Source organism: Jaculus jaculus, chromosome 4, assembly GCF_020740685.1.
Source record: "Jaculus jaculus isolate mJacJac1 chromosome 4, mJacJac1.mat.Y.cur, whole genome shotgun sequence".
NCBI lineage: Eukaryota > Metazoa > Chordata > Mammalia > Rodentia > Dipodidae > Jaculus > Jaculus jaculus.
Window position 1 is genome coordinate 121,374,018 of NC_059105.1, and position 27,061 is coordinate 121,401,078.

At 41.2% G+C, this 27,061-nt stretch overlaps 1 pseudogene; it reads right to left on the reverse strand.

The window, feature by feature from the left end:
• Positions 1-2,060: 2,060 nt before the first annotated feature.
• Positions 2,061-27,061, reverse strand: part of LOC123460253 — a 90,630-nt pseudogene continuing 65,629 nt past the window's right edge.

Here is a 27,061-nt window from a genome sequence, read left to right on the forward strand (position 1 = left end):
CTCAAACCAGAGAATTGTCCTCTTTGCCCAGCTAGAAAGAGAGAGGGGAGATGGAAAGAATCTCCATCACAGAAAAAAAATGTAGAGTAAAGGCTCTGGAGGAGGCACAAGCATCCACACGTTGAGGGAAAGCATAGGAAGGGCTAGAGAGATGGCTTTGTGGTTGAGGCATTTGCCTGTGAAGCCTAAGGACCCAGGATTGACTCCCCAGTACCCCCATAAGCCAGATGCACAAGTGGAGCGTGTCTGGAGTTTGTTTGAAGTGGCAGGAGGCCCTGAGGTGCCCATTATCTCTCTATATATTTGCCTCTTCTCTCTCTCTCAAATAAATAAACAAACATAAGTTTTAAAAAGGAAAGACAAGCATAGGAAACAAAAGAGCCCCATTCACATAAATGACCAGAGAGGATGAAGAAGTAATGAAGGACTGAGAGATCAAAGACAAATTATACATGTAACAAGCAAGAAAGCCCTCCAAAGCAGGAGCTATCAGCCCACTGAGGGATGTTGAGTTGAGAAGGAAGCAGGAAGTCCCTGCTGAGGAGTGTTGACATCTTGGGTGAGACTATATCAGACACCAGTTTTGGTTCTGCTGGGGCAGGGGGGGTGGCATGTTCTTGTTACCCTTGTCTTTTCTTGTCTAACTGCTTGGTGTTAGAGAGATGGCTCAGCCATTAAGGCGCTTTCCTGCAAAACCCAAGGACCTGAGTTTGATTCCCCAGTACCCACATAATGCCAGATATACAAGTGGTACCTGTGTCTGGAATTTGTCTGCAGACTTGATTTGTAATATTTACCCACTATACAAATAAAATAAAATCACCAATTGAATTAATACATTTCTATTTAATAAATCCTATGAAATATATATTTTATGGGGCCTGAGAGATGGCTCAGCAGTTAAAGGCACTTGCTTACAAAGCCTGACAGCCTGAGTTTGATTCCCTGGTACCCACGTAAAACTAGATTCACAAAGTGACACATGCATCTGGAGTTCCTTTGCAGTGGCCGGAGGCCCTAGGGTGCCCACTTCCTCTCATTCTCTCTCTCTTTGATTGCAAACAAATTTAAGAAATATTTTTACAAGCATTGATTTGTAAATACAGGAAACACTTTATAACTACCCTGGACAAAATCTTTATTAATAAATTGAACACACCTGGAAGTAGTTTTCTTAAAAAGCAACAAAAGGGCTGAGGAGATGGTTCAGCAGTAAAGGAACTTGCCTGCAAAGCCTAATGACCCAGGTTTGAATCCCCAGTACCCACATAAAGCCAGATGACAAAATGGCACATGCATCTGGACTTTGTTTGAAGCAGCTAGAACCCTGGCATTCTCATATTCATTCTCTCTCTTTCTCTCCTGGGAAATAAATAAATAAAATATTTTTAAAAATTAAAAATGAGGGGGCTGGAGAAATGGCTTAGTGGTTAAGGTGCTTGTCTATAAAGCCAAAGGATCTTGGTTCAGTTCTACAAGACAAAATATTTTTCTCGCTATTGCTAAATGCAATCTTTAGCCACTGTATTAACTGCTGCTTGCTTGCTTGCAGTTGCAGGAGAGATAAAATGCAGGGAGGGTGAGGCCCTTGTATAGACAAGGCCGGAACCAAATGCACATGCTAGTAGAACCAAGCAATGATACACAGACCAGCATATGGAAAGCTACGAAGACCACTTGTACCCAGCTTCTAGGACCCACTTTTTTGTTTTGCTTTTTGAGGTATGGTCTCCCCCTCACTATGTAGCCTCAGGGTAGCCTCAAATTCATGGCAAGCCACCTACCTCTGCCTCCCAAGTGCTGGGATTAAAGGCGTGTGCCACCATGCCCGGCTATGCCCCATTTTTTTAAACCTGCAAAAAGAGCTGGGCATGGTGCCACACAGCTTTAATCCCAGCACTGGGTATGCAAAGCTACATTGTTGGAGCAGCTCTGTGAAAGTACAGACCCTGGCCACCCAACACCTTGTGTCACTGACTCAAGCTATAAGGCACTCCCCAGAGATGGCCAAAGTCTGGTCAACAGACTGTGGTTTAAAGAACATTTTTCAGCCTTTATAATTATTCTGGACCCAAGGCCACGAGTGCTAGAGGTTTTCTCTTGCTTGCTTTTCGCAGGCCCAGCTCGTCACAGTCTACGTTTGTGGATTCTTGACGTCAGTGTCTTAGTAGTTTTCTCCACAACTGTATGCATAAGGCAGCAACTTCCAATTCCTCTGGGCCTGGAGAGGGCTGTCTCAAACCTTACAGAAGTAAAAGATAATTAAGTTCAATACTGAGGAATGCAGTGCACACATTCCCAGTGTCACCAGTTAGGAGCTCCTTACTGGGAGCAAAGGGAAAACAAAGGAAAGAGCATAAAGGTTTTCATAGAGTGGGTAAACCAGAAGGAGCGGAAGATGGCTCTGTTCTTAATCCTATGGGGACAAAAGCTGAGGATTATCTTTGGGTCAACCACTCTGACTGCAAATGGCAGCTCTGAGTTCAGTGAGATTCCATCTCAAGAAAAGAAGCAGAAGAGCAAGGGTTAGGGGAGGACACACAGTGATCCTTCTGGCCTTCCACATGTGTACACACAAAGCATGCAAAGGCACACATACGCATATACCATTCCACACATGAAAAAAAGAATCATGTAAAAGAGGAAGCCTAAGTGATTTAGTCTAGATTACAGATAGTCCTTGACCTAATGATGGTTCAATTTCTAGGATGCACAACTGAAATCTAATCATTTCTAAGGCTGGCTGAATTAGGTATTGTGATGGCTTCTACTGGTGTCAACTTGATAGGACCAATCATCACCCATGAGGGATGATCTAGATTAGGTTAGCCTATGGGTGTATCTTTGAAGGATATCTATCTTTACTATGTTAATTAAAGTTGAAAGGCCCACCTTAACTATAGGCAAGATGTTTTTTCTTACATGACTTGTTTGACTCTTACCAACTTTTCCACACTAGATCTTTTTAAAAAATACATATTTTAGTTGGGCTAGGCCATCAGGCCTCGGTCAGAGTCTGAATAACCAGCAATAAAGGGCTGATGGCAACAGAGAATGGAGGTCGAGTCCAGGAGACCTGTGCTGGATTGCCAACCCAAGATATGTTAGTCCACATAAGAGGCCCATGAAGAGAAACAGCTGCCCCGATGCCAGCAGGAACTGCTGGCGCTATAGATTTGAGGCAACACACCTGCGTGGAGCTGGGTGACTGGAGAGCTGTCAGGGGAGGGAGTGTCAGTGGAACATTAGGACTCAAAGGCCACAGGGATAGATAGTTCTGGGGTGGCAAACTGGATATCCCACTGCTCACCTGGAGGTCACATGATCACACCTGACTTGAATTAGTCAAAAGAATTCCAGGAGGAGGGTTAGTTGGTTGTTTATGAATAAAATGATTAGCGGGCTGCAACAGTTCCTAATAAATAGATTGTCCATAGTAATGACATCTATTCATCAAAATGTGTGTGTGTGTGTGTGTGTGTGTGTGTGTGTGTGTGTGTGTGTATATGTATATATATATATATAATTTGTTTATTTGTGAGAGAGAGAAAGAGAGAGAGAATGGGCATGCCAGGGCCTCCAGCTACTGCAACTGAACTCCAGACACATGTGCCCATTGTGCATCTGGCTTTGGTGGTTCCTGAAGAGTTGAACTGGTATCCTTTACTGGGATATTTTTGGCTTTGCAGACAAACACCTTAACTGCTAAGCCATCTCTCCAGCCCCAACACACTAGATCTTAAGTTATTTCAGTCTTTGAGTAAATTATTGTGGTGGGGATTGAATGTGAAGATTCTTTTTTTTTTTCCCGAGGTAGGGTCTCACTCTAGCCCAGGCTGATCTTGAATTCACTATTGAGTCTCAGGGTAGCCTCAAACTCATGGCAATCCTCCTACCTCTGCCTCCCAAGTGCTGGGATTAAAGGCGTGCGCCACCACGCCCGGCCTAAATGTGAAGATTCTTTACATTTATAGGCCATATAAAATGGTGAAATTGCTCTGCTCTCACTGTAGACTGAATGTGACCAGCTCCTGTCACAATGCTTTCCCTGACATGATAGACAAACCCTTTCTCCCTAAACAAATTTTTGTCAGATATTTTATGACAGCAACAAGAATGTAACTGATACAGGCATGGATGCTGTCTCGGTTGCTGGACAGTATGGTGAATTGCAGCTCCTACTCAGCCAGTGGCTCTCAAGGGTAAACAACTGACATTCTACAATGAATAGGGTTGCTAACCACACAGATGAGAGGGTTTATGGGCTAGGTGTATCAGGTGTTTTATTCTTCATGCTAGGGATCAAACCCAGGGTCTAGTACATGTTAGGCAAAGGTTTCATCACATTCCCAACACTTAAATTCTCTCTCTCTCTCTCTCTCTCTCTCTCTCTCACACACACACACACACACACACACACACACACACTTAAAAAAAAAAGGCCAGACTGTTGGGCTTGCCTCAAAAAAAAAAAAAAAAAATGAGGGGCTGGATAGATTGCTTAGTGGTTAAGGTGTTTGCCTGTAAAGCCAAAGGATTCCAGTTCAATTCCCTAGGACCCATGTAAGCCAGATGCACAAAGGGGCGCATGTGTCTGGAATTTGTTTGCAGTGGCTGGAGGCCCTGGCACGCCCATTCTCTCTTTCTCTCTCTAATAAATAAATGAATAAAATATATTTAAAGTATTCACATATGAAATTCTAACTTATTAATGTAGATAATCTAGTTGGAAGTACCTTTTAAGTCTCACTTTCCCCTTTAATATTCATAATGTACTTATATTTAAACATATTTTAGCTGGGTGTGGTGTCACATGCCTTTAATCCCAGCACTCGGGAGGCAGAGGTAGGAGGATCACCATGAGTTTGAGGCTACCCTGAGACTACATAGAGAATTCCAGGTCAGCCTGAGCTAAAGTGAGACCCTACCTCGAAAAGCCAAAAAAATAGATAAATAAATAAAATAAAATAAATAAAAATAAAAATACTTTAGTTTTCAAACTAAATTGCAGATTGTAGCTACAGATAACTTTATAAGTAACAGATTTTAGATTTAGGTGGGTAGCAATACTAGCAAACTTTGATTACGTAACTCTTTTTGCAACCACAAAGCCTGCACCTTAACAATGTTGGCATTATCAGTTGAGCTGTAAATATAAAATGCTTCTTCCAATTGATATTTTTAAATAAATATTTTATTCTTATTTATTTATTTGACAGAGAAAGAGGAAGAGAGAGAGATAATAGGTGTGCCAGGGCTTCTAGCCACTGCAAATGAGCTCCAGACACATGTGCCCCCTTGTGCATCTGGCTACCGTGGGTCCTGGGGAATAGAACTTGGGTCCTTTGGCTTTGCAGGCAAACACCTTAACCACTCAGAAATCCTTTCTGCTCCCAATTAGTCTTTATAATGATAAAATTTCTAAAATTTATCTAAATACCATAGAGAAACTTGTTTTGAAGATTTGATAGTTTTTGATATGCATCTGGTAATCTAATGACAAACAGAAGCCCTTTTATAAAAAACATATTTTTTATTTTATTTTACTTATTTATTAGAAAGAGAGAGAGAATGGGTGTGCCACGGCCTCCAGTCACTGCAAATGAACTACAGATGCATATGCCACTTTGAGCATCTGGCATATGTGGGACCTGGAAAATTGAACCTGGATCCTTAGGCTTCTCAGGCAAGTGCCCTAACCACTTATCAATCTCTCCAGCCCCCACAGAAACTTTAAAAAAAAAATTGGAGCTAGGCATGGTGGCACACACCTTTAATCCCAGCACTTGGGAGGCAGAGATAGGAGGATTGCCGAGAGTTCGAGGCCACCCTGAGACTACATAGTTAATTCCAGGTCAGCCTGGACCAGAGAGTGAGACCCTACCTCAAAAAATAAAAAAATAAAAATAAAAACAAATGTTTACTTAAGAAAGAGAGAGAGAGCACAAGCGAGCGAGCCGGGCATGGTGGCACACGTCCTTAATCCCAGCACTCAGGAGGCAGAGGTAGGAGGATTGCTGTGAGTTTGAGGCCACCCTAAGACTACATAGTGACTTACATAGTCAGCCTGGGCTAGAATGAGACAATCTTGAAAAACAAAACAACAACAAAAAAGAAAAGAAAGAGAGAGAGAGAGAGAGAGAGAGAGAGAAGCCGAAGAGAAGTCATGGTACTCGCCTTTAATCCCAGTACTCAAGAGGCAGAAGTAGGAAGATTATAGTGAGTTTAAGGCCACCCTGAGACTCCACAGTTAAGTCAGCCTGGGCTAAAGTGAGACCCTACCTCAGCAAAAAAGAGAGAGAGAATAGGCACCACCAGGGCCTCCAGCCACTGCAAATTAACTTAAGACACATGGGCCACCTTGTGCATCTGGCTTACATGGGCATTAGGGAATCTAACCTGGATCCTTAGGCTTTGCAGGCAAGAGCCTTAAGCACTAAGCCATCTCTCCAACCCCAAAAGCCTTAAAAATTTTTTTAAAACATTTTTATGTATTTGAAAGAGAGAAATGGGCCCACTAGGGCCTTCAGCCATTGCAAATGAATTCCAGAAGCATGTGCCACCTTTGGGCATTTGGCTTATGTGGGACCTGGGGACTTAAACCTGGGTTCTTAGGCTTCATAGGCAAGCACCTTAACTGCTAAGCCATTTCTCTAGCCCCCAAATCCTTTTTTAAAATTAATTATTTATTTGCAAGCAGAGAGAAGAGAAATAGAATGGGTGTACCATGGCCTCCAGCCACTGCAGATGAGCACTAGATGTATGCACCACTTTGTGCATCTGGCTATCCATGGACAATGAGGAATCAAACTCAGGTCATTAGTCTTTGCAGGCACGTGCTTTAACCACTAAGCCATCTTCCAGCCTCCCCCCCCTCCAAAAAAAAAGCCTTTGTTGATAACAGTATCTAACATTTGCCTTCTCTATTTTGGTTTGGCTGGTTTTGAAGGTTTGGGTTGGAGAAGGCTCTCGGGATCCCAATCCTTGGAGCTGGATCACTGGATTCAAATCATAATGTAAATAGGAGAGGAAGGATGATTGGGAACACAGTGGATTGGGAACACAGAGTGGATTCCTGCTCCAACCAAACAACATTCATAGGGAATTTTTTTTATTCAACTGAATCAGCTGTTCCAAAGATACTTTTCCTTATTTATTTATTTGGTTTTTCAAGGTAGGGTTTCACTGTAGTCCAGGATGATCTGGAATTCACTATGTAGTCTCAGGGTGGCCTCAAACTCACAGCGATCCTCCTACCTCTGCCTCCTGAGTGCTGGGATTAAAGGCATGTACGACCATGCCCGGCTACTTTCTCCTATTTTTGGTGATTGGCATCCTTAAGATGCATGATGGAATTGTGTTGCGCATTTTTTGGTAAAAGGAGCAAAATAAGGATCTATAGGCATAGGCTAGAGCTATCTATTTGGAAGGATTCTGCAGGAGCATATAATAAACATTTAAAAGGAAAGCCAGGGGTGGGGATTAAATTAGTAAATAATGTTGGGTATGGTGGTACACACACTTTAATCCCAGCACTCAAGGTAGGAGAATTTCTGTGATGTGAGTTCAAGGCCAACTTGGAGCTACTGAGTGAGTTCCAAGTCAGCCTGGGCTAGACTGAGACCCTACCTTAAAAACAGAACAAAACAAAAATAGTAAATCAGTAAGCCATTTCTAAATTTAAAGAAAATAAAATTGGAGCTGAAGAATAAGTAGGTTTCCAACTGGCTATTGCTATAATAAACATAAAAAAAATCTAAACAAGTTGCTCAATGTGGTGGCAGAGGTAGGAGGATTGCCATGAGTTCAAGGGCAGCCTGGGACTACAGAGTGAGTCCCAAGTCAGCCTGGACTAGAGTGAAACCCAACCTCTAAAACAAAATAAATAAACAAAATAAGATAAAGGAGAATCAGCTGGGTATGGGAACATTTGTCAAAGCGGAAAGTGAAAAGGTGGACCACACACAGCTAGAAGAGTACACAAAGGTCCTAAGAAAGATGCTCTGCTTTTCTTTTTCTTCCTCTCCTTCCTTCAATTATTCATTCATTCAATTGATTAGATAATGTGATAAGCACTGTGGTAGTTTGAATAGATGGCCCCCAATATATTCAGTTTTATTAGTTTGTAGTTTGGATTTGCAGTCAACTGGCTGGAGGCAGTTTAAGTGTGCCTAGCTGGAGTTCCTGAAGTGTGCTGTGCTGTGTGGCTTTTAGGTTTGTGCTTCTCTCTCTCTGCTTGGACCTGTGAAGGCAGACCAGCTTCTTCTGCTATTGTGGAACTTCCCCTGGATATGTCAGCTTCAATAAATCCCTTCCTCCATAACTGTGCCTGGTCTGGAAGTTCATCTCAGTGAACCTGAAGCTCTCTGCTACAGGCTTTTACTTAGCTACATAGCCAAGATGTTGAAATCCTGAACCTCCTATCTCCCTCTCCCACATTTTAGTATTACAGGTATACTAACAGCTATACTAACAGGTACCAGCAAAGGTGTTCTCTTAGGAATGAAAAGATTGTCAACTGAGGCTTTCATTGAAGATTTGGGAAACGGAAAAGAGTGTTGCTTCCTCCTCACAAGAAGCCTGATAACACACAAAGTCATAACCTTTCTTGACTCTTGAGAGCTGGGTTAGAAGCTTCCTGGTCTCAAATCTAATTTTAAAAAATAAAACAAAACAAAACAGACATCAGGCTGGAGAGATGGCTTAGCAGTTAAGGCACTTGCCTGCAAAGCCAAAGTGCCTAGTAGGATGGATTCCCTGGGATCCATGTAAGCCAGATGCACAAGGTGGCACATGAGTCTGGAGTTCATTTGCAATAGCTGGAGGCCCTGTCACACCCATTCCCTCTCTCTCTCTCTCTCTCTCTCTCTCTCTCTCTCTCTATCTATCTATCTTTCTCTTTCTGCCTCTTTCTGTCTCTCTCAAATAAATAAATTAAAAATTAAAAAAAAAAAAACAGGGCTAGAGAGATGGCTTAGCACATCTTGCCAGTGAAGCCTTAGGATCCACATTTGATCTCCAGATCCCACATAAGCCAGATGCACAAAGGTGAGGTAAGCACAAAGACACACATGCCCAACAGGTGGCATAAGCATCTGGAGTTCAATTTCAGTGGCTGAGGCCTAGGCATGCCAATTCTCTCTCTCTCTCTCTCTCTCTCTCTCTCTCTCTCTCTCTCTCTCTCTCTCTCTCTTGCCCCCTCTCTCACTTTACCTTTAAAAAAAGTCATCTCTTACAATGGGAATGTATCTCAGTTGTTAGAGTGTATGCTTAGCATGAACAAAGCCCTGGGTTCAATCCCAGAAGCATATAAACCATAGTGGTACACATTTGTAATCTCATGTGGAGGCAGAATCAGATGCTCATGGTCATCCTTGCCTAGTAAAATTCAAGATCAGCTTAGCGGCTGGGGAGATTGCTCAGTGGTTAAAAGTGAGTGATAACTACCGCATAAGACCAGTATAATTGGAGAAAAAGATGATGACATCAAAATAAAAGACTGATTAAGAAACGGAGGGTATATGATGGAGAGTGGAGTTGTGAAGGAGAAACTGAGGGGGAAGGAATTATCATGGTTTATTGTTTATAACTATGGAAGTTGTCAATAATAAAAATAAATTTTAAAAAAGGTACTTGATAGCAAAGCCTGCTGGCCAAGTTCAATTCCCCAGTGCACATGTAAATTCAGATGCACAAAGTGGTGCATGTATCTGGAGTTTGTAGCATCAAGAGGCCCTAGCATGCCCATGTTTTCTCACTCTCTCTTTCCCTTGAAAATAAACAAACAAATAAACAAATTTTCAAAAGACCAGTCTGAGCTACATAAGACCCTATCTCAAAGCAAACAAAAACATACATCTGCAAAGAGAACCAGGGACAGCGCTAGTTTACATAGTACACAGCACGGTGGGAAGATGGGGCTACCATATAGTTGGAATGGCTCAGTAGATAGAGTGCTTACTCTGTCAGCATAACTACCAAGGTAAGACCCAGCACCCACATAGAAAGCCAGACACTAGGGAAGCTTGGAAGCCAGCCATCCTGGTGAAAATGTAGCAGTGAACATGACACCCTGCCTCCAGATAGAAGGCAAGGAACAATACCCCAAAATGCTCCTCTGACCTCCATTTGCACACTGTGGCATGTGTGTGCCCATGCTCACTCATACACACATACACCATTACACACACACACAAAGAAAGAAAGTTGAGAAAAAATTGGCAGGGCTATGGATGATATAGCTCAGTAGTAGAATGCTCATGAGAATGGCTCAGGCCAGGATAGAAAAGGGATACAGGGATGGGGAAGGGAGTAGCCATCCTGTCACCTAGGAATGAATCCCTCCCCAGATCTGTTTGTTTCTATAACTTCTTCAGCCACTAAGGGAAGGACAGTAAACTAAACTAAACAAGGAAATGCTAACGGGTCTGATGCCAAGGGTGTCACCATAGTGACTGCAACACAGGAAACTAAGGATGACAACTGACCATACTGTCTAACCTACCATAGCAAGGGCCTGAAAGACATGTTTATAAATACATGCTTTTTGTTATTCTCCACAAGCTACATGTCATGTTAAATATCAACAGGAAATTATGAGACATGCAAAAAAGAAAAAACTATTTAAAAGTAATAAAGACTTCTGGTTAAGATGGCGGCGTAGGTACCGCCAAAGCAGCCTAGGGGGGCAAAAAGACCAAAAAAACTCAGCAAAATACACACTTTTACTAAAAAGTGAGGTGTATAGGAAATTGAAGCAGCAGCAGAGAAGTAGAAGAGTTCCAGAGCATCCAGAGCCTGCACAGGCGGGAAAAGCGGCTCTGGCAGCTCGGCCAACCGCCGCGGCCGCGGCGCACCAGAAACCTGCCAGACTCGGCTCAAGCCACAGGAAAAGCCAGGTGCGGGACTTTCCCCTCACACCGCGCTCTCCGCAACTCGGGAAACGTGAGGGGAGAGCAGCAGTGAGCAGTGGAGGAGCAGACCGCGAGGTAGAAGAATGCTTGGAGCAGCGAGAGAACCAGAGCAGCTGCGGCTCCCTCCCCTCCCCCACCGCCTGAGCCCAGCTCCGGCAAACAGAGCAGCAGGCCGGGACCCGGCCATGCCAACAGCGGGACCCAAGCAGGAGCAGAGTTCGGCAGCAACATCAGCGGCTCCAGCACCGGTAACAGCGGCCCCAGCAGCAGCAGACCCAGGAGTGGCAGCAGCAGCAGACTCGGCAGAAGCAGCTTCAGGGCGAGCAGCGGCAGTGGACACAGCAGCAGCAGCTTAAGCAGCAGTGGTGGCTCCAGCAGTGGCAGCTACAGCAGCAGCAGAGGCAGCAGCAGGGGATCAGTTTGCCCCGCAGGAAAAGCAAGTGCCCAGCTCCAGAAATCAGAACAGCAGCCCGACGACCCAGGCAGCAACTTGACTGAGACCAAAATCATCCAAGGTAACTGGGATTGCACTAGGGAAGGGTCTCACTTGGTCACAAGCTGACTGGGATCCCTCAACAGACCAGAAATCTTAACCTCTTTATTGATAGAGGATCTGGTCGTTATAATAACTACTCTTGCATACAACTCGGGGCTGTTTTTTGATTGAATGTGTACAGTGATTAATTAAATTTTAGAATCTACCTGTAGTTTATTCCACTCAGCCTGCTTGAATACTCCTATAGCAGGGAAACTCAACCCCTAAGAACATCTTTGTAGATACTCTGAGAGTCTTAAGACCCACACCTAACACCTTAAGGTCCTACCCTGAAAATATATTATATCAAATCAATTGATACAGCTAAGAATACCTAGCTACCTAGAAAATCCAAGCATTAACTCAATCCAAGATGCAAAAATATATACATTATAACACAAGAAACACTAAAAAGCAAGACGATATAAATCAACCTAAAAGTATTAATGCATCAGAAATGTCCTCCAGTGAGAAAGAGTTAAAGGAAATGCCTGAGAAAGAGTTCAAAAGAATAATTATAAATATGTTCAAAGAGGTCAAAGAACACATGAAAACAATCAAAGAAGAAATCAAAGAGGAAATCAAAGGAATCAAAGAAGAGGCAGGACACCAATTTAATGAAATAAAGAAGGCAATACAAGACATAAATAGGGAAATAGAAATAATAAAGAAAAACCAGTCAGAATTACTAGCAATGAAGAACACAGTTAATGAAATAAAAAACTCTGTAGAAAATCTCACCAGTTAGGATGGATGAGGGAGAGGACAGAATATCTAAGCTAGAAGACCAGGTGGCAGACCTAATGCAGTCCAACAAAGAGAAAGACAAACTTATAGAAAAGTATGAGTGGGAATTTCAAGATATTCGGGACACTATGAAAAGATCCAATATAAGAATTCAGGGCATAGTAGAAGGAGAAGAACTCCACTCCAGAGGCATAGTAGGCGTCTTCAACAAAATCATAGAGGAAAATTTCCCCCAAATTGGGAAAGAGGTGCCAATACAGATACAGGAAGCCTTTAGAACCCCAGCCAGACAAGACCCAGAAAGAAACTCTCCTCGCCATATTATAATCAAACTTCCAAACACACACACCAAAGAAAAAATATTGAAAGCAGTTAGAGAGAAAAATCAAGTTACCTATAAAAGCAAGCCCATCAGGATTACAGCAGATTATTCAACACAAACTTTTAAAGCCAGAAGGGCTTGGAGTGATATATTCCAAGTTCTGAAAGATAACAACTGTCAACCAAGGTTACTTTATCCTGCAAAGTTATCCATTCAAATAGATGGAGAAATAAAGACATTCCATGACAAAAGCAGGTTAAAGGAGTATTGGAAGACAAAACCATCTCTACAGAAAATACTTGATAGAATCCTCAATGCTGAAAAAAAGGAAAAGCACACATACAAGGAACCTAGAAAACACAAGTATACTCAAATACCAGTTAACAGAAGAGAGCACAGGTAGAACCAGAACCACAAAAAAAAAAAAAAAAAATGGCAAACATAAATACACACCTTTCAATAATATCTCTTAATATCAATGGCCTCAATGCCCCAACGAAAAGACATAGATTTGCAGACTGGGTTAAAAAGCAGGATCCTACAATTTGTTGTCTCCAAGAAACTCACCTTTCTACAAAGGATAGACATTATCTTAGGGTGAAAGGTTGGAAGACGGTGTTTCAAGCAAATGGGCCTAGAAAACAAGCAGGGGTTGCTATCCTAATATCAGACAGGGTAGACTTTAGTCCGACGTTAGTCAAGAAAGATAAGGAAGGTCATTTTATATTGATAAAGGGCACACTCCAACAGGAGGACATTACAATCCTAAACATATATGCACCTAACATGGGGGCTCCCAAATTCGTCAAACAAACACTATTAGAACTAAGGTCACAGATAACACCAAACACAGTGGTGGTGGGTGACTTTAACACCCCACTCTCATCAATTGACAGGTCATCCAGGGAAAAAATAAACAGAGAGGCATCTGGACTAAATGAGGTCATAGAAGGAATGGACCTAACAGATATATACAGGACATTTCATCCAAAGGCTGCAGAATATACATTCTTTTCAGCAGCACATGGAACATTCTCTAAAATAGACCATATATTAGGACACAAAGCAAATCTTAACAAATTCAGGAAAATTGAAATAATTCCTTGCATTCTGTCTGAACACAATGGAATTAAACTACAAATCAGTAGCAAGAAAGGCTATAGAGCATACACAAAATCATGGAAACTAAACAATACACTACTAAATGATGAGTGGGTCAATGAAGAAATCAAAAAGGAAATCAAAAAATTTATAGAGTCAAATGATAATGAGAACACAACATACCACAATCTCTGGGACACAATGAAGGCAGTTCTAAGAGGTAAATTTATAGCCTTTAGTGCCTATATTAAGAAATTAGAAAGGTTGCAAGTAAACGACCTAATGCTTCGCCTTAAAGCCTTGGAAAAAGAAGAACAAGGCAAACCAAAAATCAGTAGACGGGAGGAAATAATAAAGATTAGGGCAGAAATTAATGAAATGGAAACAAAAAGAACAATCCAGAGAATTAATGAAACAAAGAGTTGGTTCTTTGAAAGGATAAACAAGATTGATAAACCCTTAGCAAATCTGACCAAAAGAAAGAGAGAAGAGACACAAATTAATAAAATCAGAGATGAACAAGGTAACATCACAACAGATTCCAGAGAAATTCAAAAAATCATAGGGACATACTATAAAAGCATATACTCCACAAAGTATGAAAATCTTAAAGAAATGGACGATTTCCTTCATCTATATGACCTACCTAAATTAAATCAAAATGAGATTAATCACTTAAATAGACCTATAACAAACATGGAGATCCGAACAGTTATCAATAATCTCCCAACTAAAAAAAGCCCAGGCCTGGATGGATTCACTGCTGAATTTTACCAGACTTTTAAGGAAGAGCTAACACCATTGTTTCTGAAGCTTTCCAGGAAATAGAAAACGAAGGAATTCTACCAAACTCCTTCTATGAGGCCAGCATCACCCTGATACCAAAACCAGGCAAAGATAGAACAAAAAAAGAAAATTACAGACCAATCTCCCTCATGAACATAGATGCAAAAACTCTCAACAAAATATTGGCAAACAGAATACAAGAGTATATCAAAAAGATCATTCACCCTGACCAAGTAGGCTTTATTCCAGAGATGAAGGGATGGTTCAACATACGCAAATCTATAAATGTAATACATTACATAAACAGGTTGAAGGACAAAAATCACATGATCATCTCATTAGATGCAGAGAAAGCATTTGACAAAATCCAACATCCCTTCATGATAAAAGTCCTACAGAGACTGGGAATAGAAGGAACATATCTTAATATAATAAAGGCTATTTATGACAAGCCTACAGCCAACATATTACTAAATGGGGAAAAACTGGAAGCTTTTCCACTAAAATCAGGAACAAGACAAGGGTGTCCACTGTCCCCACTTCTATTTAATATAGTTTTGGAAGTCTTAGCCATAGCAATAAGGCAAGAGACACACATAAAAGGGATACAAATTGGAAAGGAAGAGCTCAAGTTATCATTATTTGCAGATGACATGATTCTATACATAAAGGACCCTAGAGAGTCTACTAGCAAGCTGTTAGAGCTGATCAAAACCTACAGCAATGTAGCAGGATACAAAATAAATACACAGAAATCAGTAGCCTTCATATATGCTAACAACAAACACACAGAGGATGAAATCAGAGAATCACTCCCATTCACAATTGCATCAAAAAAAATAAAATACCTTGGAATACACCTAACCAAGGAAGTAAAGAATCTATACAATGAGAACTTTAAAACACTCAAGCGAGAAATTGCAGAAGACACTAGAAAGTGGAGAAACATCCCTTGTTCCTGGATTGGAAGAATCAATATTGTGAAAATGGCAATCTTACCTAAAGCAATCTACACATTTAATGCCATCCCTATCAAAATTCCAAAGGCTTTCTTCATGGAAATAGAAAAAACAATCCAAAAATTCATTTGGAATCACAAAAAACCTCGAATATCTAAAATAATACTGAGCAACAAAAAAAAGGCTGGTGGGGACTTCCGGTTAAGATGGCGGCGTAGGTATCACGCCAAAGCAGCCTACGGGGGAAAAAGACCAAAAAAACTCAGCAAAATACACGTTTTTACTAAAAAGTGAGGTGTATAGGAAATTGAGGCGGCAGCGGAGAAGTAGAAGAGTTATAGAGCATCCAGAGCCCGCACAGGCGGGAAAAGCGGCTCCAGTGGCTCAGGCAGCTCGGCCAAGCCCCGCAGCCGCGGCGCAGCAGAAAACTGCCAGACCAGCTCGAGCCGCAGGAAAAGCCAGGTGCGGGATTTTCCCCTCACACCGCGCTCTCCGCAACTCGGGAAACGTGAGGGGAGAGCGGCAGCGAGCAGGGGAGGAGAAGACCGCGTGTTAGAACACGTGGAGCAGCGAGAAAACCAGAGAAGCCGTGGCTCCCTCCCCTCCCCCACCACCTGAGCCCAGCTCCAGCGAACACAGCAGCGGCCTGGGACCCGGCCACACCAACTTGGGCTGACAGCGGGACCCAAGCAGGAGCAGAGTTCGGCAGCAACTTCAGCGGCTCCAGCACCGGTACCAGCGGCCCCAGCAGCAGCGGACCCAGGAGTGGCAGCGGCGGCAGATCCTGCAGCAGCGGCTTCGGGGGGGAGGAGCGGCGGTGGTCACGGGCGGCAGCTTCAGCAGTGGTGGTGGCTCCGGTGGTGGCAGCTATAAGAGCAGCGGAGGCAGCAGCAGCGGCTCGGTTTGCCCCGTAGGAAAAGAAAGTGCCCAGCTCCAGAAAACTGAACAGCAGCCTGACGACCCAGGCAGCAACTTGACTGAGACCAAAATCACCCAAGGTAACTGGGATTGCACCAGGGAAGGGTCTCACTGGTCACAAGCTGACTTGGATACCTCAACAGACAAGAAATCTAAACCTCTTTGTTGATAGAAGATCTGATCATTATAATAACTACTCTTGCATACATACTCGGGGCTGTTTTTGATTGAATGTGTACAGTGTTTAGTTAAATTTTAGAATCTACCTGTATTTTATTCCACTCAGCCTGCTTGAATACTCCTATAGCAGGGAATCTCAACCCCTAAGAACATCTTTGTAGATACTCTGAGAGTCTTAAGAGCTGCACCTAACACCTTAAGGTCCTACCCTGAAAATATATTACATCAAATCAATTGATACAGCTAAGAATACACAGCTAGCTAGAAAATCCAAGCATAAACTTAATCCAAGATGCAAAAATATATACATTATAACACAAGAAACACTAAAAAGCAAGATGATATAAATCCACCTAAAAGTATTAATGCATCAGAAATGTCCTCCAGAGAGAAAGAGTTAGAGGAAATGCCTGAGAAAGAGTTCAAAAGAATAATTATAAATATGTTCCAAGAGGTCAAAGAACACATGAAAACAATCAAGGAAGAAATCAAAGAGGAAATCAAAGGAATCAAAGAAGAGGCAGAACACCAATTTAATGAAATAAAGAAGGCAATACAAGACATAAATAGGGAAATAGAAATAATAAAGAAAAACCAGTCAGAATTACTAGCAATGAAGAACACAGTTAATGAAATAAAAAACTCTGTAGAAAATCTCACCAGTAGGATGGATGAGGGAGAGGACAGAACATCTAAGCTAGAAGACCAGGTGGCAGACCTAATGCAGTCCAACAAAGAGAAAGACAAACTTATAGAAAAGTATGAGTGGGAATTTCAAGATATTCGGGACACTATGAAAAGATCCAATATAAGAATTCAGGGCATAGTAGAAGGAGAAGAACTCCACTCCAGAGGCATAGTAGGCGTCTTCAACAAAATCATAGAGGAAAATTTCCCCCAAATTGGGAAAGAGGTGCCAATACAGATACAGGAAGCCTTTAGAACCCCAGCCAGACAAGACCCAGAAAGAAACTCACCCTCGCCATATTATAATCAAACTTCCAAACACACACACCAAAGAAAAAATATTGAAAGCAGTTAGAGAGAAAAATCAAGTTACCTATAAAAGCAAGCCCATCAGGATTACAGCAGATTATTCAACACAAACTTTTAAAGCCAGAAGGGCTTGGAGTGATATATTCCAAGTTCTGAAAGATAACAACTGTCAACCAAGGTTACTTTATCCTGCAAAGTTATCCATTCAAATAGATGGAGAAATCAAGACATTCCATGACAAAAGCAGGTTAAAGGAGTATTTGAAGACAAAACCATCTCTACAGAAAATACTTGATAGAATCCTCCATGCTGAACAAAAGGAAAAGCACACATATAAGGAACCTAGAAAAAACAAGCTATACTCAAATACCAGTTAACAGAAGAGAGCACAGGTAGAACTAGTAACACACACACACACACACAAAAATGGCAAACATAAATACACACCTTTCAGTAATATCTCTTAATATCATCGGTCTCAATGCCCCAACGAAAAGACATAGATTTGCAGACTGGGTTAAAAAGCAGGATCCTACAATTTGTTGTCTCCAAGAAACTCACCTTGCTACAAAGGATAGACATTATCTTAGGGTGAAAGGTTGGAAGACGGTGTTTCAAGCAAATGGGCCTAGAAAACAAGCAGGGGTTGCTATCCTAATATCAGACAGGGTAGACTTTAGTCCGACGTTAGTCAAGAAAGATAAGGAAGGTCACTTTATACTGATTAAGGGCACACTCCAACAGGAGGACATTACAATCCTAAACATATATGCACCTAACATGGGGGCTCCCAAATTCGTCAAACAAACACTATTAGAACTAAGGTCACAGATAACACCAAACACAGTGGTGGTGGGTGACTTTAACACCCCACTCTCATCAATTGACAGGTCATCCAGGGAAAAAATAAACAGAGAGGCATCTGGACTAAATGAGGTCATAGAAGGAATGGACCTAACAGATATATACAGGACATTTCATCCAAAGGCTGCAGAATATACATTCTTTTCAGCAGCACATGGAACATTCTCTAAAATAGACCATATATTAGGACACAAAGCAAATCTTAACAAATTCAGGAAAATTGAAATAATTCCTTGCATTCTATCTGACCACAATGGAATTAAACTACAAATCAGTAGCAAGAAAGGCTATAGAGCATACACAAAATCATGGAAACTAAACAATACACTACTAAATGATGAGTGGGTCAATGAAGAAATCAAAAAGGAAATCAAAAAATTTATAGAGTCAAATGATAATGAGAACACAACATACCAAAATCTCTGGGACACAATGAAGGCAGTTCTAAGAGGTAAATTTATAGCCTTCAGTGCCTATATTAAGAAATTAGAAAGGTCGCAAGTAAACGACCTAATGCTTCGACTTAAAACCTTGGAAAAAGAGGAACAAGGCAAACCAAAAATTAGTAGACGGGAAGAAATAATAAAGATTAGGGCAGAAATTAATGAAATAGAAACAAAAAGAACAATCCAAAGAATTAATGAAACAAAGAGTTGGTTCTTTGAAAGGATAAACAAGATTGATAAACCCTTAGCAAATCTGACCAAAAGAAAGAGAGAAGAGACACAAATTAATAAAATCAGAGATGAACAAGGTAACATCACAACAGATTCCAGAGAAATTCAAAAAATCATAGGGACATACTACAAAAGCATATACTCCACAAAGTATGAAAATCTGAAAGAAATGGATGATTTCCTTGATCTATATGACCTACCTAAATGAAATCAAAATGAGATTAATCACTTAAATAGACCTATAACAAACATGGAGATCTGAACAGTTATCAATAATCTCCCAACTAAAAAAAGCCCAGGCCCGGATGGATTCACTGCTGAATTTTACCAGACTTTTAAGGAAGAGCTAACACCATTGCTTCTTAAGCTTTTCCAGGAAATAGAAAAAGAAGGAATTCTACCAAACTCCTTCTATGAGGCCAGCATCACCCTGATACCAAAACCAGGCAAAGATAGAACAAAAAAAGAAAATTACAGACCAATCTCCCTCATGAACATAGATGCAAAAATTCTCAACAAAATATTGGCAAACAGAATACAAGAGTATATCAAAAAGATCATTCACCCTGACCAAGTAGGCTTTATCCCAGAGATGCAGAGATGGTTCAACATACGCAAATCTATAAATGTAATACATTACATAAACGGGTTGAAGGACAAAAATCACATGATCATCTCATTAGATGCAGAGAAAGCATTTGACAAAATCCAACATCCCTTCATGATAAAAGTCCTACAGAGACTGGGAATAGAAGGAACATATCTCAATATAATAAAGGCTATTTATGACAAGCCTACAGCCAACATATTACTAAATGGGGAAAAACTGGAAGCTTTTCCACTAAAATCAGGAACAAGACAAGGGTGTCCACTGTCCCCACTTCTATTTAATATAGTTTTGGAAGTCTTAGCCATAGCAATAAGGCAAGAGACACACATAAAAGGGATACAAATTGGAAAGGAAGAGCTCAAGTTATCATTATTTGCAGATGACATGATTCTATACATAAAGGACCCTAGAGAGTCTACTAGCAAGCTGTTAGAGCTGATCAAAACCTACAGCAATGTAGCAGGATACAAAATAAATACACAGAAATCAGTAGCCTTCATATATGCTAACAACAAACACACAGAGGATGAAATCAGAGAATCACTCCCATTCAAAATTGCATCAAAAAAAATAAAATACCTTGGAATAAACCTAACCAGGGAAGTAAAGAATCTATACAATGAGAACTTTAAAACACTCAAGTGAGAAATTGCAGAAGACACTAGAAAGTGGAGAAACATCCCTTGTTCCTGGATTGGAAGAATCAATATCATGAAAATGGCAATCTTACCTAAAGCAATCTACACATTTAATGCCATCCCTATCAAAATTCCAAAGGCTTTCTTCATGGAAATAGAAAAAACAATCCAAAAATTCATTTGGAATCACAAAAAAACCTCGAATATCTAAAATAATACTGAGCAACAAAAAAGAGGCTGGTGGTATCACCATACCTGATTTTAACCTATACTACAGAGCCATAGTAACAAAAACAGCATGGTACTGGCACAAAAACAGACATGTAGATCAGTGGAACAGAATAGAGGACCCAGATGTAAGCCCAAGTAGCTATAGCCACCTGATATTCGATAAAAATGCCAAAAATTCTCATTGGAGATGAGACAGCCTCTTCAGCAAATGGTGTTTTGAAAACTGGATAAATATCTGCAGAAGGATGAAAATAGATTCTTCTCTCTCGCCATGCACAAGAATTAAGTCCAAATGGATTAAAGACCTTAACATCAGACCTGAAACTTTGAAACTGCTAGAGGAAAAAGTAGGGGAAACCCTTCAACATATTGGTCTTGGCAAAGACTTTCTGAATACAACCCCAATTGCTCAGGCAATAAAACCACAGATTAACCACTGGGACCTAATGAAATTACAAAGATTTTGCACCGCAAAGGACACAGTGAAAAAAGCAAAGAGGCAACCTACAGAATGGGAAAAAATCTTCGCCAGCTATATATCTGATAAAGGATTAATATAGAGGATATACAAAGAACTCAAAAAGTTAAATAATAAGGAATCAAACAAGCCAATCAAAAAATGGGCTATGGAGCTAAATAGAGAGTTCTGAAAGGAAGAAATACGAATGGCATATAAGCCTATAAAAAAATGTTCTACGTCACTAGTCATCAGGGAAATGCAGATTAAAACTACTTTGAGATTCCATCTCACTCCTGTCAGATTGGCCACCATCATGAATACAACTCATCATAAATGTTGGCGGGGATGTGGAAAAAAAGGAACCCTTCTTCACTGCTGGTGGGAATGCAATCTGGTCCAGCCATTGTGGAAAACAGTGTGGAGGTTCCTAAAACAGCTAGAGATTGATTTACCATATGACCCAGCTATAGCGCTCCTAGGCATATATCCAAAGGACTCATCTCATTTCCTTAGAAGTACATGCTCAACCATGTTTATTGCTGCTCAATTTATAATAGCTGGGAAATGGAACCAGCCTAGATGTCCCTCAACAGATGAGTGGATAATGAAGATGTGGTACATTTATACAATGGAGTTCTACTCAGCGGTAAGGAAAAATGAAGTTATGAAATTTGCAGAAAAATGGATGGACCTGGAAAGTATTATACTAAGTCAGGTAACCCAGGCCCAAAAAGCCAAGCGCCACATGTTCTCTCTCATATGGGGATCCTAGCTACAGATGACTGGGCTTCTGTGTGAGAATGAAAATACTTAGTAGCAGAGGCCAGTAAGTTGAAAAGGAGACATAAAGTGTGGAGAAAGGAAGGGAGGAGGATACTTAATAGGTTGATATTGTATATATGTAATTACAATGATTGTTATGGGGAGGTAATATGATGGAGAATGGAATTTCAAACGGGAAATGTGGGGGTGGGGAGGGAGGGAATTACCATGGGATATATTTTATAATCATGAAAAATGTTAATAAAAATTAAAAAAAAAAAAAAAAAGAGGCTGGTGGTATCACCATACCTGATTTTAACCTATACTAAAGAGCCATAGTAACAAAAACAGCATGGTACTGGCACAAAAACAGACATGTAGATCAGTGGAACAGAATAGAGGACCCAGATGTAAGCCCAAGTAGCTATAGCCACCTGATATTCGATAAAAATGCCAAAAATACTCATTGGAGAAGAGACAGCCTCTTCAGCAAATGGTGTTTTGAAAACTGGATATATATCTGCAGAAGGATGAGAATAGATTCTTCTCTCTCGCCATGCACAAGAATTAAGTCCAAATGGATTAAAGACCTTAACATCAGACCGGAAACTTTGAAACTGCTAGAGGAAAAAGTAGGGGAAACCCTTCAACATATTGGTCTTGGCCAAGACTTTCTGAATACAACCCCATTTGCTCAGGCAATAAAACCACAGATTAACCACTGGGACCTAATGAAATTACAAAGATTTTGCACTGCAAAGGACACAGTGAAAAAAGCAAAGAGGCAACCTACAGAATGGGAAAAAACCTTCGCCAGCTATATATCTGATAGAGGATTAATATCTAGGATATACAAAGAACTCAAAAAGTTAAATAATAAGGAATCAAACAAGCCAATCAAAAAATGGGCTATGGAGCTAAATAGAGAGTTCTGAAAGGAAGAAATACGAATGGCATATAAGCATCTAAAAAAAGTTCTACGTCACTAGTCATCAGGGAAATGCAGATTAAAACTACATTGAGATTCCATCTCACTCCTGTCAGATTGGCCACCATCATGAAAACAAATGATCATAAATGTTGGCGGGGATGTGGAAAAAAAGGAACCCTCCTGCACTGCTGGTGGCAAGCAATCTGGTCCAGCCATTTTGGAAAACAGTGTGGAGGTTCATAAAACAGCTAGAGATTGATCTACCACATGACCCAGCTATAGCACTCCTAGGCATATATCCAAAGGACTCATCTCATTTCCTTAGAAGTACATGCTCAACCATGTTTATTGCTGCTCAATTTATAATAGCTGGGAAATGGAACCAGCCTAGATGTCCCTCAACAGATGAGTGGATAATGAAGATGTGGCACATTTATACAATGGAGTTCTACTCAGCAGTAAAGAAAAATGAAGTTATGAAATCTGCAGAAAAATGGATGGACCTGGAAAGTATTATACTAAGTCAGGTAACCCAGGCCCAGAAAGCCAAGCGCCACATGTTCTCTGTCATATGTGGATCCTAGCTACAGATGACTGGGCTTCTGCGTGAGAATGAAAATACTTAGTAGCAGAGGTCAGTAAGTTAAAAAGGAGACATAAAGGGTAGAGAAAGGAAGGGAGGAGGATACTTAATAGGTTGATATTGTATATATGTAATTACAATGATTGTAATGGGGAGGTAATATGATGGAGAATGGAATTTCAAATGGGAAAGTGTGGGGGTGGGGAGGGAGGGAATTACCATGGGATATATTTTATAATCATGGAAAATGTTAATAAAAATTTACAAAAAAATAAATAAAATAAAAAGTAATAAAAAGGTCAGGTGGTACATACTTGTAATACCCGTAATTCAGCAGCTGAGGCAGGAGGATTATGAATTCAAAGGGAAACTAGGCTACATAGCAACTTCAAGGCTACATAGCAAGACACTGTCAAACAAAAATTACCAGCTAACTAACTAGCTAAAGGGGCATGCTGGAAATCAAGAAAACATAGTAATGGTATACAGAATGCTATAAGGGTACATTAGCAGATTTGATGCAGCCCAAGAAGCAGTCAGTGAGACTGAAGGCAGGCCAATGGAACTATTCAAAAGAAACACAGGAGGTGAAGAGTCAGGCTCAGAAAGAACAGAGCTGGGCGTAACAGCTAAGGAGACAGACCCTCGTGAGTGTCAGTCACATGCCAGGCTTCTGTGGCACTCACCCGTCGAGTGGCAGCCTCTCCTGGACACAGCCTGGAGGAGTTGCTGGGCATTTTCCACCAGGAGCTCTTCAGAGTACTTGCTTCTTGCTAGAGAGGCCTTTACACTTGAAGTGAAGGAAGGAAAGCAGACCTTAGACCAGGTGAAGAGGCCATTTCCAAGGAGGAGAAGCTTGACAACGTGAGCCTCTTACAGAAAGCTGAGGTGTCTTGGTAGGAATCACTTACAGCAGGAAGCTTCTAAAGGCCTAATGTTCCTTTCTGGGGGTGGGGGGCAAGGATGAGATAGAATCTCACTCTATCCCAAGCTGTCCCTGGAATATTCTCTGTAGTTCCAGGCTGGCAACAAACACACAGTGATCCTCTTTCATCTGCCTCCAGAGGTGCTGGGATTAAAGGCATGTGCCACCATGCCTAGGTAATATTACATTTGAAGAGGGATTTTTTTTTTCAAGGTAGGGTCTCACTTTAGCCCAGGCTGACCTGGAATTCACTATGGAGTCTCAAGGTGGCCTTGAACTCACAGCAATCCTCCTATCTCTGCCTCCCACACGCTGGGATTAAAGGCATGTGCCACCATGCCCGGCTTTTAAGTGGGATTTTTATAAAAATAAACAAAAAGAAGTATGAATCAAGTGAATGTATGTATGGTCTATCATTTCCCAGAATGTCACGGTGTAGCATTATGACTGCAGATTTAAAAGATAACTGACTTTTTCATTAGAGAGATTAGTTTAAAATGGAGCACTAACAGTTAAAATGATTATAAAGAAAGAATGTCAGTCATTGATGTAGAAGACTCACCCTGAAGTGTTGTGAACACAGCTGTCCCATGGGAGTAGGTACCCTGTATTTTAGCTGGGGAAGGGGCCGGTTTAAACTCATGGAGGATAAGACATTAAATGAAACACAACGACATTCCATGTAGTCCCACCGGGTCTCCAGACAGAAGAGCTCAGCTCAAAGCCTCCTCCTACCTGGAGAGGATGCGGAGCTGGCTGCTCAATGTTTGAATCTGCTCCAGCACACATACAAGCTCCCAGGAGCAACTTTCATCTACACAGTTCTTAGCAATAATGCCAATGAGTCTGGTTAGGTTTTCTCCAGCAGCTGCAATTTTCCTGGCAGAGGTAATGATCTGATCTTTGGTCTGTATACCAAGAAATGAAAGTGTCAGGAGCAGCAAACTGCATTCATAGCACACACAAACACCCCCAACAGCATTGGTTGCAAATTTACAAAGCTTGCCACAAATTTGCTTCAGCCCCTGGAAATGAACATCTTTTAGCTTAAACCACCTGAGCCACCTACAAAGCCGCCTGAGGTAGTAAGAGGCTGACTTCTATGGCAACCAGCAGAACAAGCTCCTTCTCTCTGTACGTGTGGGGGAGGTGGCTACTGAAGGGCATACAGCCCTACTTTATGGTTGTCCACATGGGCTGTGGCCTGCAGAAGATGTAGGGCAGATCCAAGGCTCCTGAGAAAGGCCAGGCTTTGGGAACATCCAAGTTAAATAAAAGTGCAGGGACATAGTAGTCACAGGTAGTGATTCTAATTTGGGAACTGGTAATTAAAGAATCGAGAACAGAAGTAACCCTTTAGTCAGTCATATTGCATCTGTGAACATTCTAGACCTCACTTTCTCTTATTTGAAAGGAGAGATTCAGGTTGGAAAGATGACTCAATGATTAAAAATGCTTCCTTGCAAAGCCTGATGATTCAGGGTTCAGTTCCCCAGTACCCACATAAACCCAAATGCAAAAAGTGGCACATGTCCCTGGAATATTTTTTATTTTATATTTTTTTGCAGCCACAGTGGGTCCTGGTGCACCCATATTCTCTCTGTCATAAATAAATATTTTTTTAAAAAAGAGATTTGAATTAGGTCAATAGTTTTCCATCTATTCATTTCTTTTCCTTTTCCCTTTTTTAATGTAATTAAATTAATTAATTTATTTATTTGACACAGAGAGAGAATGAATATGCACCCCAGGGCCTCTAGCTACTGCATACAAACTACAGATGCATGTGCCACCTTGTGCCTCTGGCTTATGTGCGCACTGGGTAATCAAACCTCAGTCCTTAGGCTTTGCAGGCAAGCACCTTAATTGCTAAGCCATCTTTCAGTTCTTTCATTCTTTTTTTATTTTTAACCTTATTTATTTTATTTGAGAGAGAGAAAGAGAGAGAGAGGCAGAGAGAGAGAAAGAGAGAATGGGTGCAGTTCAGTGCTACAAACGAACTCCAGACACCTGTGCTACCTTGTGCATATGACTTATGTGGGTCCTGAGGAATCAAACTAGGGTCTTTTGGCTTTGCAGGCAAATACCTTAACCACTAAGCCATCTCTCCAGCCCTCTTTTTTTATTTTTTATTTTTATTTATTTGTAAGCAGAGAGAGAGAGACATACAGAGAGGAAACAGAATGGGCGTGTCAGGGCCTCTAGGCACTGCAAATGAACTCCAGATACATGCACCCCCTTATGCATCTGGCTTACGTGGGTACTGGGGAATCAAACTGGGTCCTTTGGCTTCACAGGCAAACAGCTTAACTGCTAATGTAAAGAGAACAAAATTTTATATTCTCTACATTTTTAATACCTAGCTTAGAGAAAAATAGAAGTCACTCCTTGTAGGAAACAGACGGTAGACAAACAGGAAGCTCTGCGAATGGCAGGTAAACAGGAGACTCTGCTAGTCTGAAGAGCATTATTTGGGGCCTGAACTGTTTAGCAAACTCCTTAAGGGCATATAAGCTGGGTATTGGGAGATTCCTGGTGACAGACCTACCCCACAACACTGTAAAACCCTATGGAAAAATACCAGGAGCCAAAAACAGCCCCCAGATGCAGACAGGCAAACAATCTTGTGACCATAGCATGACCATTGACCCCGCCTAATGTACTATAGATAACCCTGATAGGATGTTTCCGAGAAGAAAACAAAACAAAAAAAAATCCCCGTCTCAGTCCCCGGAACCCTGCTGTATCCCCACCGACCCCAAGTCTATTAATAAGTATCCAGTGCTGGGACTGTAACCATGCTTCTGCTTCTGTAAACCTGCTTCTGCTCTCCCTAACCCTATAAAAAGAGACCCTTCCCCTTTCCCGGGGCGCTCAGCCTCTCGAAGGACTGGAGTGCCCGCAGGTGCCTGTGTGAACAATA